The sequence below is a fragment of the Lygodium microphyllum genome, chromosome 28, assembly GCF_053477565.2.
Source record: "Lygodium microphyllum isolate KBCC chromosome 28, Lygodium_microphyllum_v1.1.10, whole genome shotgun sequence".
Taxonomy (NCBI): Eukaryota; Viridiplantae; Streptophyta; class Polypodiopsida; order Schizaeales; family Lygodiaceae; genus Lygodium; species Lygodium microphyllum.
This window is the reverse complement of record NC_141162.1, coordinates 28,084,763-28,102,421: the sequence shown is the minus strand read 5'-3', so window position 1 is coordinate 28,102,421 and position 17,659 is coordinate 28,084,763.

Below are 17,659 nucleotides of genomic sequence, written 5' to 3'. Positions count from 1 at the left end.
GACAAGAAGAGAGATGGAGGCCAAAACGTTTTCTTACTGGTTTCTTCTTCTTCTTCCACACACTTTACAATGTACACAAAGTATATATAAGATACAATATAAAGGAAAGTGGCCTACTAAGTCAAACAATGCATAACCGACTACACTAGTCGACTGGCGCTATAACTATGCCAGTTGTAAATAGGTGTAACAACCTGAATATAATAAATAGTGAGTCAGTGGCCATGTGAGAGTCATAATGACCACCGACGTACTAAGTGTAGACATGTGGATCCATCTAACTAAGTGGTCCATCATTAAGGTTCGCATGTGTTGAGCTTGTCATCTCAACACATGTGAGTATCATAATGACCACCAATGTGCTAAGTGTAGATGTGCAGACCCATCTAGCCAGGAGGTCTATCATCAATGTCTACACATGTTGAGCTTTCCATCTCAACACTCCCCCTCAAGCTTAACTCTTATCTCTGCAACTCCAAGTAAGCTTCAGAACTTTCGAAGCTTCTTTGCACCCAATGCCTTTGTGAAAATGTTAGCTATCTGATCCTATGTGCTGACATATACCAAGTTGATCTCTCCTACAAGTACCTTCTCTCTCACAAAGTGTTAGTGCACCTCAATGTGTTTTATCCTAGCATGGAACACTGGATTCCTAGCTAGCTGTATGCTGCTCATGTTGTCACAATGAATGACAACTGGACCATCTCCATGCACATCCAAATCACCTAATAACTTTTACAGCCATACCACCTCACATGCTGCCATAGCAGCACCTCTATACTTAGCCTCTGTACTCGATAAAGCAACTGTAGGTTGCCTTTTGCTGCTCCATGTAACTGCTGCACTACCAAGGGAAAACATGAATCCACTTGTAGATCTTCTATCTGACATGCTACCAGCCCAATCTGCATCTGTGTATCCAAAGACCTGTACGTCCTTACCTGCCTCATAAAAAAGTCCATAATGTAAAGTGGACTTCGCATATCTCAATACACGTCTAATTGCATCCAAATGAGGCTTTCTAGGCATCTGCACAGCAGAAATTGATTGAAAAGGCCAACAACATAGCTCAAGTCTGTCCTTGCGATAGTCATGTAAATCAAACTCCTTACTATTCTCCTGAACATAGTAGGGTCTTCTATCTCATCCCCAATGTCAACACTCAACTTCACATTTTGCTCTAAAGGTACTGAAAGAGGCGTACATGCTGTCATACCATACTTGGACAACATATCCAAGCCATACTGTCTTTGGGACAGCCATATACCATCATCACATCTGATCACCTCAATGCCAAGGAAGTACCTTAGCTCACCTAAATCCTTCATCTCAAACTTCTTCTTCAAAAAGTCCTTGACTTCAGCAATCCCACTATCACTATCACATGTAATAATCAAGTCATCCACATAGATGACTATGATGACCAAACCTGCATCTCCCTTTCTCACATAAAGTGAGTGATCAACATCAGAAATACAAAATCCAATATTGACAAGATACTCTCCAATCTTGTCAGACCATGCTCTAGGTGCTTGCTTCAGCCCCATAGAGTGCCTTCTTTAACCTGCACACATATGTGGGATGCTCTAAATCCTCATAACCTGCTGGCTACTCCATATACACTTCTTCTTGCAATTCACTATGCAAGAAGGCATTCTTAATATCCATTTGCTGCAAACTCCAACCTTTGGCTACTGCCAAGGCAATTAGACATCTAACAGTTGCCATCCTAGCAACTAGACTGAATGTCTCTTCATAATCTATGCCATATGTTTTAGCATAGCCTTTTGCAACCAGCCTAGCTTTATACCTATTAACTGAACCATCTGCATTATGCTTGACTTTGTAAACCCACTTATAGCCAATAGATTTCTTACCCTTAGGTAAGGGTACCAAATCCCAAGTCTTATTGGCTTCTAATGCAGCCATCTCCTCATCCATTGTTGCATCCCAATAAGCATGACCAATAGCATCCTCAAAATAAGTGCGCTCAACATCCTCAACTAGTTTCACCATATAAGCATAATGGTGAGCTACATAACCTTCAAAACCAAATCTTTTAACAGGGTATCTGACCCTGCTAGATCTACGTACCACCGGATCACTAAATGGAGCCTTTACATTACTATGAGCTCTCTGTACACCTGGCATCCTGACTGAAGCTCATCATCCAAACTCTCTGAACCATTAGAATCTCCATCAAATCCCAAATGACTGGTAGATGCATCATTACCATCTAGCACTTTCTTCTTTCCTTTGTCCTTCCCTGCAACACTTATAGATCTAGCTAAAGATGTGGGGCTACTCCTTAGTCTCCTAGACCAAGGGCTCACTGTAGGTGTAGTACTAGATGATGTTTCTGGTCCACTAAGACTCCGTGATTCTTGTTTATCTTTCTATACATAGCTATCATAATCATTACCATCATCCAAAACATCACGAGGAGGTGTATACCAACTTCCCATCTCATCAAAGATAACATCCCTTCTCACTCTGAACTCACCTATGACAGGGTTATAACAGCGATACCCTTTCTGCTCTAAAGAGTATTCAATAAAAATACATTTTTCTGCCTTTGGATCAAGCTTCTTTCGTAGCTCATCTGGCACATGAATGTTTGCAACACAACCAAATACCTTCAAGTGCGATACATCAGGCTTCTTGCCAGTAAAGCATTCTTCAGGAGTCATCCCATGAATTGCAGCTGTGGGAGTTCTATTCATAATGTAAACAACAGTATGGATAGCCTTAGACCAAAAATATTTGGGCATATTCTTTTTAGTCATTAATGCCTGTGCAACTTCTGCAATATGCATGTTTTTTCTTTCTACAACACCATTTTGCTATTGGGTTATACCTGCAAGTAAATTGCCTCTTTATCCCATGAGTCCTCAAGAAGCCACTAAACTCATTAGAGAGGTACTCTCCCCCTCCATCTGATCTCAAGAACTTTACTTTTAAGCTTGTTTCTATTTCAATAGTTGCCTTAAAAGATTTGAAGTGCTCAAACACATCACTTTTTTCCTTCATGAAGTATATCCATAACTTCCTTGAACAATCATCAATAAATGTGACAAAGTATTTGCTACCACCAAGAGATACATTCTGTGTAGGCTCCCAAACATCTATATGCACTACATCAAGTATTTTTCTACTCACTTCTCTATCATGCAAGAAGGGTTGTCTTACCTGCTTACCAAATTGGCATGCTTCACAGACTTTATGCAATTCTGCAACTCTAAAAGAAGGCAACCCTGTAACCAATCCTCTAGACTACATTAATTTAAGCCTTTGCACATTTGCATGTCCAATACATTTATGCCATATTTCAATATCTACAACTACTCCTTTTCCTTTAGCATATATAGCAGCATCCATTGCAGGAATTCCAGCATCTAAAGTGAACATTCGGCCAACTCTACTTCCTTTTGCGACCAACCTACACTTATCATTAAAGTCTTCTACAAAAAAACCTTTTTCATTGAATCGGACCTGCAACCCCTGCTCTACCATTTGGCCAACAGATACTAGATTCTTTGTAATTGATGGCACATGTAATACATCTGTCAGACTCTTTGTCTGGCCATCATACAAGGACAAGGGAACCTTTCCAATGTGTGAAATTCGATGGCATGAATCATCACTCGTCTGCACATAACCTGGGTTTTGTAAGCCTTGCATCTCTCCAAACCATTCAACATGACTAGTCATATGATTAGATGCACCTGAATCAACATACCATACATCATCATGTGTTCCCTTTCCTGTAACTGCATTCATCATATGCTACATAACAAACAAATGCTCATTTTTGTCTTCATTTTGTCATGAAGACGATGCATAGTTTCCTTGCTGCAATTTACCATTGTGAATATCATCCTTCTTTGCATAACAATGGGTTGCAATATGGCCTGTTTTGCTACAATAATGGCAAACAATAGCAAAATTTCCAAAACCTCTATTCTGCCATCCACCTTTTCCTCTAGAGCTCCCCCTGCCTCTAAAGTTTCCTCTGCCTCTAGAAACCTGCATTTTACCAAATAGTTAATTGAACCTATTTTGCTAGTTATCACTAGCACGTCCCATACCATGACCTCTCGAAGAGAATCTACCACGTCCCCTTCCTGAACTCGAGTAAAATGCTTGGACCTGTTCAGCATTTCTTTTAGACGAATCACCCTGCATATTGATCTCTTCAGTAATCATGAGAGACATCAGCTCATCAAAATCTAGAAATGGCTTCCGTACATATACTGAAGTAACAAATGATTTCCATGCCTTCTCATTGTTAAGGCCACTCAGAGTGGATGAAACCAAATCATCATCATCCGGCATTGCATCAATTGCTGCTAAAGCATCTACAATGCTCCTCACCTTCAATACATACTCATTGACAGAAATTTTTCCTTTCTTCAAGGCATTCAACTCTTGCTTGAGTTGAATCTTTTGTGCCTTTGTTAATCTGCAAAATATACAGTGATCTACTTGCACACCAAATCTCATAGCAATCTAAGATTTTTGCTCGACCCTGCACTCCTTCACTTCAGCCTTCGAAATCAGCCTCTCTCAATGGCACCGCTTTGATACCATGTTAAGAATCGCGTGGTGGGGGGATTTGCTTGAGCTGTTGCACCAAACACACACTGTATACACAAGAGGAAGCTCACTCAAGAACACAAGAAGAGAGATGGAGGCCAAAACGTTTTCTTGCTAGTTTCTTCTTCTTTTTCACACACTATACAATTTACACAAAGTATAGATAAGATACAACATAAAGGAAAGTGGCCTACTAAGTCAAACAATGCATAACCGACTACACTAATTGATTGGTGCTATGTCTTTGCCAGCTCTAGGTAGGTGTAAAAAACTAAATATAATAAGTGATAAGTTAGTGGCCATGTGAATATCATAATGACCACCAATGTGCTAAGTGTAGATGTGCATACCTATCTAGCTAGGCAGTCCATCATCAATGTCCGCACATGTTGAGCTTGTTAGGGTAAGTCATCACTTGAAGCATCATATTTGCAAGTCTCTTTGTGCTAATCTAGATTTGAACACTATTTCTCTCTTCTTGGTATCTAAAGACTACCAACAAAAAAAAGATCAATGTACTCCTATTTGATCTCTAGAAATTGTCAAATAAACGTTCGTTCCCCACCCTATGCATAGCAATGTTCCATTAATACACAGATCTTGGATCACACATTAAGGTGGAAACAAAATTGAGTCCGTGGCAAGATAGTAACCTTGTCATTGCTAAGAAGGCTTCTGATAACTGGATCATTAGTAGTTGTAACCTTGAAGTAGTTCCTATTCTTGAATTGCCTCAAATGCTGCTCACTCTTTGGATTCAGAAGGTCATAAGTCTTATCATAATATTCAAAATCACCACACATGAGAAGGTCCTCTGACTCTCCAACATTGAAGCTAAGCTTGGTGAATGTAGTAAAAGGGATCTAATCTAACATAGTCCATTCAGGCTGAATGTCAATGGAACTGCGAAAGACAACAGCCTCAAGGTATTGTGTGTATTCCAGATCTGATTGTAGAGTCGATTGTGGCAGAGTTTCTCTTTCTTAACCTCATGCTTGCTGGAGAATTAAAAACTATAGAGCTATCTTGAAGCTTAATAAAGCAGCAAAAAGATGAGCTGCTCAAGTAGGACTACCATTTTGCTGGACTACAATTTTTTTGTGAATACCTTATTGCCAACCATGATGACCTCCCCTCCATCATTGCTGAAGTGCAAGGAGAAAGTGAAAGTAGAATTTGATGTTCGAAGGGTCATAATAGGAGTTGCAGGCTGCAAGGGAAAAGCTGGCGGGAGAGCACTAACAATGTTGAAGTGAAGATGAGAAGAGGAGTAGGTTGTTGGTTAGTTGGGTTGAAAGAGGTAGCAGATCCAGTGTTGCAATGAAGGTGAGAAGAGGAGTAGCATGCTATTGGTCTCAATCATTTGCTAGGCTAAAAGAGGTAACAGATTTAGTGCTTTTTGAACAATATTTTAGAAGGGGGATGGGGGTTTTTTAAAAAACCCTCCATGTGGCCTTGTTTTTTGGTTAGTGTCGTGGGCACCTTCTGGAAAACTATTTCCTTTTGGAAATCCTTGCTAGAAAAGCTCCCTGGTGTGGGAGAAGCATATGCCATGCTTGCATTCTGAGAAATCCAAGCAATTGAAGACAATTTCTCTGATGGCGCTTGCAACAAGTTTGATATTGGGGGGACAAGTCAAGCAATGGGGAAGGGGGAGGCAGCAGTGTCAGGACCTAAAATGAGCATGACATTGGCTCTCTAGCACTAGCCCGGACCTTTAAGACACACAAGACACCCCACACAACCTCGTGGCCAAGAGCATCTAAGGCTCACACTACACTAAAATATAATATCGATTTTTCATTTGTAATAGGACATAGTCCAATGTTTACCTTCCCATGCTCCTCAGAGGGAGATCCCATAATATATGGTTATAATACCTCATATCACATACACAGGAGGCAACCCCTCAGCTGAAACATCGTGGCCTCATTGCAACTCTCCTACATCTCAGGGAGGCCCCAAGATATGCTGCCTCAACATATAAAAAACACAATACATAGTCCACTCTTTGATTTATCGAAGGATTCAGGAGTTTATATTTCCTCACTAAACTTATCCCAAGGAACCGCTCGTCTAACCTACAGCAAAGTACTTCCTCACACTCTCAGCGTTGGTCAATGTTCGGCATACAAGTGCTATGCATCCAGGAGATTATACCATATGGCATGTAAAATGAAAAAGTGTATGCCTATTGTGCACAAATAATATTTATCAAATCAGCATTTTGTGATGTGCAAAAACAACCATTTCATGATCTTCACTTAACGTATGCTTCGATGTATGGAGACTAGCACCGATTCCTCGTACTACTAGCCTCTTAACACTTAAATAAAATATTTTCCTATATGATGTGCACAACCAAAAGATCAGACTTTACTTCATTCTCAACACTTAAATGCTTCCACAACTCTTTTTTCACCCTACCGCTTATGTGTTGCATTGTTGCATAGGTGTAGGGTTTTATTTTTTGTCATTTTGGATGTGTGAAGCAATAAAAACACACTAAAACATACAAAAAAGGGTGACTTGAGGCTATATCTCATGCCTCAACCTTGCCAAATATCCAGGGACATTACTCATATTTTTTCTTATTTTTCGGAGCACAAAAATCCATTTTTCTCCATTTTTAACTATTTTTTACTATTTATTAATGCATAAAATAGGTTAAGTTTTAATCTATGATTAGTGACTAATTATGATAGCTAAAAAATGATTTTTAAAAGAATTTCATTCCACGCGCATCTCTTTTTCCCACCCGAAGCCAACAAAATCTTCATTTTTACTCTAAAAAGTCGCTTTTCGGGTTGTAATTTAATTATTGCGACTATCATATCATTATGGTTCTGCATTTCCTCTATGCACAACCCTCAATCATAATGCAACCAAGATCCAAACAAAATTTTGTTCCATATGAATTTCATTTAGACCATCAAACATACAAAAGAAGCAAATTTCCTTTGTAAAAATGAGGCATACCACTTATATGCGTGTTGCGGGTTTTTAAAATCTGACTCGAGATAGAAAAATAGTCCAACATTGATGATGAGTCCTTCTCCACTCATCCATCTTCAACCACACTCGTTTTGGAAGCAATCTAGTACACCGTCGGGACGAGCATTCACCAATCGGGCTTCTTCCACATGAATTGCCTCCTTAGGGGAGAGAGAGGGAGGAGAGAGAAAGACTAAAACAAGATCTTCCAATCCGCAGAGCCATCTTGCATGTGAAGCCTGGCATTAGAGGGTGAAAAGATTTAGTAGATGATTGGTGCAATTAGATCAGGGGGGTACATTGAGGTTTGATATGGCTAATGGCCCCCCTTCTCTCCATTTCGTCGCTTGTTGCCACCATGGGGCCTTCTCCTTTTTTTTCTCGCTAAAAATAACAATCCCCCCTCGATCGCATGAAAAATTTGGGGGTGGCCCCAAACGTCACACCCCCTCTTACCCCTTAACTCTTTTTAGACTTGTCCTATTTTGGTCTTGGCCTCGGGCACTCCCATTTCCGTGTACGTCCTCTGATTCGACTCCTAAAAATTACTGCATGTCCATCTCAAAGTCCCCCACTACCTGGCTCTTGTTGGGATCCAATCTAGCAGTCAAAAAAATTATGAAAAAACCATAACCGTCAGTTGGTGGGTTTTTAAAGCACTTTGGGAACTCAGCGGGCTGCTTGTTGCTTAAAATCAACCTAATTGCCTATGCCACCTTTGACCGAGTTTATTTTTCCCTTGAAATTTGGATTTTTTTGGCAATTTTTGAGCACTTTTCTGGGCCCAAACTCCACTGCTGATTGGCCTAATCAAGAAATATTTTCTTTTAGCACATTTTTCATTTTAGGCCTTTATGTTTCCATACTCGGGCATGTAAAAATGAGGGAGTTGAGAGTAGTGACTCAAGGAGAGTAGAGCATTGGCCTCAGGTCCTATCTCGGTACCTAAGAACCTATCAATCCCTCACAATATGACACTGAACCCTTTTTTTACACTTACTTTTATTTTCGCTCTAATCTTCCTTGAATCTTAATTTTTAGCTAGATGCCACCCCCAGGAAGACAAGGACTCGTCCCTAGGAACGTACCAGGTCTTTGGAAGGCAATGAACAATTGCTCAAGGATTTTTCATTCTTTTTTTCCATATTTATAGGGGTTAGAACACCTTTTTACACACCTCCGTATATGTATTTTTTGATAGCTTCAGAACTTGTTCGTCTCGTGATATGTAAGGGCATGCTTCTCTAACTGCCTCTCACACTAATAGGAACTCCTAGAACGGTCACCTATCACGTCAGCAGAACAGGATCATTAGAACTTCCTTCTAAAATAGGTCTTTTAGTGTCTGACAATGCCTTTATAGAAGGCAACAACCGCTTAAACCTCCCACAGATATACCTAACCTAAACGTGGGACTTCATGCCTTGATTGCCGGTCCCTAACAAACAAAAAGAAAGTAACCCTCACATATAGATATATCATTAATTACTTAAGGGAAAAGGAAAAGACTCGTGAAAGGGATGAAACCACCTGGAATGGCCACAAGAAGCTCCTCTGCAGCAAAGGCTCCCTCTAGTGACTTTGTCAACCTATATGATGCAATCACTAAAATAGAAACCACTAAACGTACCTACACCAAACAGACATATGGCCCTCTTGGCCTAAAGAAATAGCACATTTTACTGCAAACTAACTAGCCCTCTTGGCCTAAAGAAATAATCATGTCACTGCAAAACTGACTGGCCCTCTTGATCTAATGAAATCAAACATTAAAACCTGACGAAAAGGGCCCTCTTGGCCTAAAGAAATCAAGTAAACCATCTCATATATATCCCTCCTTGGAAAATTTATACATAGGCAACTAGATGCTCTAGCCCAAGGAGGAAATAGGGCTCCTGCCCTAAACTAAATGCATCAGATTGTGACCCGTACCTCATTCATAAATAGCAAGAGGCATACGCATAACATCTCATTTGATCGACCTATGGGTCCCAGATAATAGTGGTAGATGGGTCTTGGCCACTCTTCGCATTACCCATATCAACCATCGCTTGCCATATAATGCGTGGTCTGATAAAATTCCCCACAAACGACCAGGTCTTGTCTCATTATCAATAGCAACATCCAGATTAGGACCACATTTGAAGAAGAGGTCCTCTTCATAAGCAAAATTTGCTAAGGAATCCGCAAACTGATTCGAAGAATGTGGAATTAGCTGAAGAGATACACTCTCAAATTCATCAAATAGGGTCATAGTAGTTCGATGATACATGCAAAGGATGGGATTTCAGACTGTGTATGTCCCATTTAGTTGATTTAAGATCAGCTCGAAATCCCCTTTTACTAACAACCCGCAAATACCACCTTTCTTGGCAATGTTCACTTCCATAATCAAGGCTCTATACTCCGCCATGTTGTTAGTGAATCCTACCCCAAGATAAACAGCTAATTTCATTGTAACTCTACGTCGGGGATCTCAAATAACTACTCCAACACTCCCTTTTTATTAGGAGCCATGGACACTCCATCAAAGTATAATGTGTACGTCCACAATGGGTTTACACAACTAGATCAGGAACTCCCCTATTCGTAATTATGATAGTCAAAATTCAACATGCTTAGAGGATGAACTGACAACTCCATCCCACTTTCTTCATTAAACTCAACAGGGATGCTTGTCAAAATTTTTAAACAATGATGGGGCAGAAAAATTTGATTTTCCACACAAAGGTTCCGTCTTCTTGCTCAATCACTTTGTATCCTTTGCTCCACCAAATAATCTTCCCTTGATGATATCTTTGCTCCAAGTATGGATGTTCCAAATAGGGAAATAACTGCCCCATCAAAACCAGCTTAAGCTCTCATGCAGGTCTCAGATCAACCCCAGCATGGATCTGCAGTGCATTTATCATGTTAGCATATTCAAAAATAATAAGGTTTAATCTTATTAAGATTAACCTTATTTTTAAATCCTACTCCCTGTAGATGAGCTAAATAAGCCATGGACTTATTTTTACCTATCTTAACTATCTCTGAACTACATCCATGCATGGAAATCTTATTTAAACTACCAACACTATGCAAAAGGTCTCCAAAGTCAAAGGTTCTTTCTTGTCCCACCATACCTGCAATTTTACTAAAATAAAATTCACTTGCATCTAATCCAGTGAGATGTAATGGACACTTGAGAGTAGGAAAAAGTTTATGATACATCTTTATGAGAAGTACAACAAAATGGCATGAAATTTGAATATCCATGTAGGTCTCCCTAGTTATGAAGTTTTTGTTCAAGTTATACGTGGCATGTTGATGTAGACATAGCCGCCAAAGCTTGAAGAAGAAACTAACCTTGGCTACCATCACCACACACTCCTTCAAGTTTAGATGTGGTGACAAGAAAATATCAATATAATTAGCCACAATATGCAAATATGCCATAATTCATTATATGCTTCTCTCTTTCCTCTGTATTTGTCTCACACAATGTTGCACTTGTCTGTTTATAGTCTTCTAGGGGCAGCTACCTAGTTCTTACAGTCATTTCTTTGTGTATCTCCATCTCTAGCTTGCCTTGTTTGATGGAAAATGAGTTGTAGACCATTGTAATATGATTGAGTCTAATCCAAATGTTACCAACTGCAAGTTGTCAAGTAGGGCTCTGGAGTGGACCAACAAGCTTTTTTCCATAGTGTATAAAGGCTTGATCATGTAAACCATATAGATGTCCTTCCACAATTCTCCCTTTCAATTTCCATCCACACTAATTAATAAAGAACTCTTCCTTGTTCTTCCCAATGTAATATTCAATCATATGCTTGTGCCATCCACTATCCCCATCTGAAGCATGTCCAATTACCGAGCCCTCCAAGGTTGATATGGATGGCCCTCCAAGGTTGGCACTCAAAAAGTAATCCAAGCATGGCCCATTCCAATGTTTAATGAGCTCAAACATGGTCTTCATAGACTTGAAGAATCTTTGTGCCTACTTGGCTCACACTACATTCCTTGCTACATCTTGAACAAAGTCCCACAAGGCTAGTTTACCTCTGAAGCTAGTTTACCTCTGAATTTACCTTGTTGATGGGCCTCAACTATATTATTACAAAAGCGTCACATGTCCTTCCTACTTAGGGATTCAAAGTTTTCTTCTTTTAAGGAGTTGATCCTCATAGAATGCACAACAACTCTTGCTCACAACCACCATAGCTTCCTCTTGGCCTCTTTCAAATGTTTGTTGGTCTCAATTGTCACATTTTTTAGCTCTTCACCACTAAGATAATCTAATTATCTTCCTCCTCCTGTGTTCCTAGGCTTCTCTTCTCGATAGCATCCGTCTCTCCATACACTCTCATGCAAAAATCATCATAAGCGGGAATTTTTTTGCAATATTCACAAGTGAACTTTTCAAAGGATTTTCCACCATACGAAATACAAGGACAATTCACATGGCTATAGCATCTATCTACCTTGGTTTCAATAGATCCATCATATAAGGTAACTTTTGTGTATGGCTCTAGATACCATCCATTCCCTATTTTAAGGTCATGTAGCATAGATTTTAATTCTGAATCACAAGCTTTGTAAGTTACAGTTCTTTGTCATAATCCCCAACAAAGAAAATTCAACTCACATGAAGGAGACATTGTTGGAGTCACCTGTACAAGTAGAAGGTGTTTCCAAATCTCTGTTGTTGGTGTTGCACTTTTTTGGGTTGATTGGAGAAAGGCACCCAATGACTTTTGTTGTGAATCCACCTCAATAATCTTTCTTGGTCATCCTTGAGCATTTGCTGAAACTACTTGGTTGGTGGATGATTTTTTGGATACAACCATAATGTGAGACTTTGACTTTACATGCTCTATAAGGAGTGTTTGCAAGTTTGGTCTTCGAGGACACAAGTGCAGCCACTTCTCATCATACTTATATACAACTCTTACTCTTCCTTTGTCTTTATAGTCATGCAAGGTTGCCTCAACAAAGCTCAAAATCAGATCTTGTATGATTTCAAGCTAAAATTCACAAACTAATATCAAAGGGATTAGGGATCAACTCTAAAATTCTTGCACATGCGATTGTTAAATGAATCCAAATTACATCCCTTTCCTAAACTAGAAATTGCTACATATAAAAAAACATTTTACTCAAGGTCTCAATTAAAAAAAAAAAGTGGCTACCTTCATGAGTGCTATTGAAAATATTCATCTCCTCTACATAAACTAAAATCACCATCATGTTATCTTCATTGCTTTCTTCTACATCCTTTGAGCTAGATATTGCTTCAACCTTCAATCCTCGGTTCATTAGATACCTTCTTTGATGTGCTTGATTCTCTAATACATGGGTTTTCATGAAATTGGAAAGGCATGAGTACAAAGATCGCCTGCCACTTACTCTCGATCCATAAGGAGATCCACATACATGGCACCATACTCAAACCAAGGGTCCACCATCTAGATCTTTCATGGTAAGCTCAAACTTATCATCTCTTGGTGGATTGAGCTCCCTCAACTTCTTGCGAGTACTCTCACATTAGGTTAGCCAACTTTCAAGTGTAAACTTTGAAAGCAACATGCTCTTGAGCTTATTTATAGCTTGCTTTGGGTTATCAACTAGATTGTGCATAGTTTTACCACTTGCTTTGAAGCTTGTAACTTCTATAGTATCATTCAAGTTTTTACATATCCATTTTGTGGGCCCCATCTCTCATCCCCAATCTCGTCTACTATGATTAAATCCCTCCTTATAGTAATAAATTTGACATTTTCTATGTGCCAATGTTCTTCTTGTATTGGGTTTAGTATGCAACATCCACTATCTTCATCTTCATCTCAATTATAAATTTGAAAAAACCAATCATATTTATTGCACCATATGTGGAATCAACTACAACTAGGACATACCCCAAATCACTTTCTCACTAGATTTATGCCCAAAAACCTTCATGGAAGTCTTTGAATCCTTGAGTTCTTGGCCTTGTATCTAAGTACATGATAGAAAAAGAGATGATAGTAATCAATAGCTTCTTAGGGGTAGGAAACATGCACTTACATCTACATAACACAAATATGATTTGTTGGGACCTAAAAATGGACCGGCACTAGCTATGGCACTAGCCGAACCTCATGCACAAAATAGACAACCCCACCACATGAAAATCAAAAATTCAAGGGAGCCCCCAAGAGTCACACTCTTTGGCAGTTCCAAAGTCCATTTCCACTTAACCTTTGGCCCTTGGCCTTTCGGGCATCCCCATTTCTGCATCCGGCCATCGAATTTGAGGTTTGAAAAATTTTGGGTGTCCGTCTCGAAATCCTCCACTGCCGATTATCTCCTTGAGTCTTGATACACCGAGAAATTATGAAAATTCCCCAACCACCATCTAGTGGGTCTTTAAAGCACTTTTGGGGCTTTGTCGCTTAAAATCATACTATTGCAGCTGTCGCCTTCGACAAAGTCTATTTTTCCCCTGAAATTCGCATTTTCAAGCTATTTTTAAGCACTTATCGGCATCAAAAATCATTTGTCATTGGCGACCATGGGATAGGGCGACTTAGAACGTTAGATCCCATGAATAGATCTGCACATAAACACAACCACACAAAGCATAAAGCTGATACAAAATACATACACATCAAAACACATCACAACTCACACCCTACCCCCTATCAAAACCAAGGCATGAAATCCACAAGGAGTAGGCCTAGCAAAATTAGACAAAAAGCCTAAAGCTAGTCACTAACCAACTGATCCAACATGGACAAGCTAAAAAGAACTATCAAAGAGGTCATCCTAAGTGGTGGTTTGAACTACCTACCTAACTCAGGACAACTCAACTAGGAACTCCTACGAGGCGAGGACTCCTATAGCCTAATCAAGAAATATTTCCTTTCAGCACATTTTTTCCTTTTAGCTTCTAATTGTCCATACTCGGGCGTGTAAAAAGGAGGAAGCCAAGTGTAGTGACCCAAGGAGAACATGGCATCGGCCTCAGGTCCTGTCTTGGTATCCAAGAACCTACCAAGCCCTTGCAAGGCGACACTTAATCCTTTTCTAATGCTCACTTTTATTTTCGCTCCAACCTACTTTTATTTACTTTGTTTTTTCAGCTAGTTGCCACCCCCAAGAAGACAAGGCATCGGCGCCCTGAGCTTATCTCGTCCCCAAGAACCTACCAGGCCTTCGCAAGGCGATAAAAATTTGCTCAAAGATTTTTCTTTCTTCTCTATTTTTATAGGATTTAGAACCCCTTTTTACACACCTCCGTATACTCATACATTTTCTTTCGGATATTTAGAGTTTTTTCCTTTTGGTTATTTTTAGTAGGCTTCTATAACTGCCTTACACTAATAGCACCTCCTAGAACAGCCACCTAGCAGGTCAGTAAAACAAGGTCACTAGGATTGCCATCTAAAACAAGTCTTTCAATGCCTGACAATGCCAGTACAGGAGGCAATGACTACTCAGACCTCCCACAAACATACAAAGCCTAAACCCAGGACTTCATGCCTTGATCACCGGTCCCCTAAAAAAAAAAAATACCCCTTACAGACACATACATCAGTATATGCTTAAGGGAAAAAGATTCGGAAAGGTGACATATGATTTTTTATGCCGAGAAGTACTTAAAAATAGCCAAAAATTACGAATTTCAAGGGAAAAATAGACTTCGTCGAAGGCAGTGATAGTGATCAGTATGATTTTAAGCGGTAAATCCCTAAAGCACTAGTGCTAATTTTCATGGAAAATCAAACAGTGGCAGATGGCCGATCTGGAATTTTCCTAGATGCAAAACGACATCAGGAATCCAACGCAAGTCTCGGATCTCAATTTCGAGGTTGTTTGATCCCCCATTTAATCCCCACAAGGTTCAGGGTTGTGAAGCAGCTACTAGATCTGGAAGCTGAGAAGAGCATGACGGGGCCCAGCTTTGTAGATTTCGATGCCACAGAACCACCCATCTAGACGGATCTCGAATCCAACATCGTTTGCCCCTCCAAAAGCGAAAAAACCACTTGTCAGAAGTATGAAAGCAAAAGTCATGAACTAGATAATTTGGGTTTTAAGCTTAAGCTCTAATTAAGAGCTTAAAGAAGCTCACGAAATGAAACGCCATGGGGGGGCGTCAGTTTTTTTATGCCCCATTTTTTCCTCATTTTTTATCATTTTCTGATTAGTCTGAGGCATGAGGAATCCTCTTGGCCCTGAGATGCTTCTATCCTTCGCCCTCCATCACCATAAACGAATCAAGGAATGATGACTGAGCAAAGAGATAAAAAACCAGTCTTTCTCTCTCCTCCCTCTCTCTCCTGCATAGAGGCAATTCATGTGGCAAGGATCAAGAAGAGAATCGGGTGATGGATATTTGTCCGGGAGGCACCGGATTGTTCCAAGAGTCTGAGGAGGCTGAAGGTTGAAGATCTATGTTGAAATCCATGGCTGGTGGGTCGATACACAGTCCCAATTAATTATTCAAAAAACCCGAAACATGCAAAAAGGCGGTATGCTCTATTTTATGAAAGAATTTTGCTTGTTTTTTATTGTTCATGGTCTAAATGGTGTGCACATGGGTTGAAATTTTATTTGAATGTTCCTTGCATTATGTTTGAGGGCTGCAATCAATGTTATGCAGAGCCCGTATTGATTTACAACAATTATAATTTTCAAAACCCGAAAAAACACTAAATTTGATGGAAAATGATAGTTATTTTGATTTTGAGTGGGAAAAAATGAGTGGACATGGGATAAAATAAGCAAAAATGCTAAGTTTTAGTTCAAATGATCAGTCATCAAAGGAAAACCAGAAAATATCCCTTTTTTATTAAAAATAAATAGGAAAAATAGAGAAAAATAGAGAAAAATGGGTTTCTTGTGTTCGAAAAATATGAAAAAATAAGATCTATGTATGTGAATGTCTGACGAGGCTGAAGCATAAGGTTAAAATTTATTTTGGCCTTGTACTTTGTGTTAGAGTGCATATTTATTGCTTTTACAGACAAAAAATGACATAAAAAACCCTCTACACCTATGCAACGTAGCAAAATCTAAACGGTGAGGGGGAGGATGATGTTATACAACCATTTAAACGCTGAAATAATACGAAGTCTGGTTGTTTTCTTTATGCATAACATTTAGGAGGCGGTTTATTTGAAAAATGATGAATCTAGTAGCAGGAGGGTTTGCCTTGGTGCTAGGTTCCTACAATGAAGCATTGCGTATTAGTGGAAATTCATTAAAAGGGTTGTTTTCACATGACACAGGCTGATTTCAAACCATAATTGTTTGTGCATAATCATCCGCCATTGCATAAATCATACTCGTGGTATATATTCCTGGCATGCATAGCAATTGGTTGAATATAAATGACCCACGCTGGAAAGAGTAAGGCACCCAAGCTGTAGGTCTAGACGGTGGATCCAAGGGGACAAGCACATGAGGACTGGTACATTCTTGGAACGATATAATATTGGTACTAAGAGTGGAGTCTGTTTCGTATGTGTTATATGTGTTAGCGACACATCTTGGGGCTAATCCCTAAGGTGTAGGAGAGTCACAGTGGAGCCACGACAATCAGTTGTTGGGGGTGCTTCCTTTGTGTGTAATACGTGGTACTTATTACCAATATGTGTGGGATACCTCCTCGAAGGGGTTTTGGGGAAGGTGATGTAGGACTACATATCAGCTACAAATGCAATATTAGAAGTATCTAGTGTGTATTCAGTTATGACATATGCTCCTGAGAGCACGAGGCCATGGGGTTGTCTTGTGCATGTTAGAGGTCTGGCTAGTGCTATAGCCAATGCCGGCCCATTTTAGGTCCCATCAAAAGGGGACGAAACCACTTGGAATGCCCACAAGAAGCTTCTTCGCAGCAAAGGCTCCTGCCAGCGACTTCGTCAACCTGTATGATGCAATCACTAAAATAGCAAACCATTAAACGTACTTGCACCAAATAGACATAGGGCCTCTTGGCCTAAAGAAATAGCACATTTCACTGCAAACTAATTGTCCCCCTTGGCCTAAAGAATTAACCATTAAACTATAACACTGACTGGCCCTCTTGGCCTAAAGA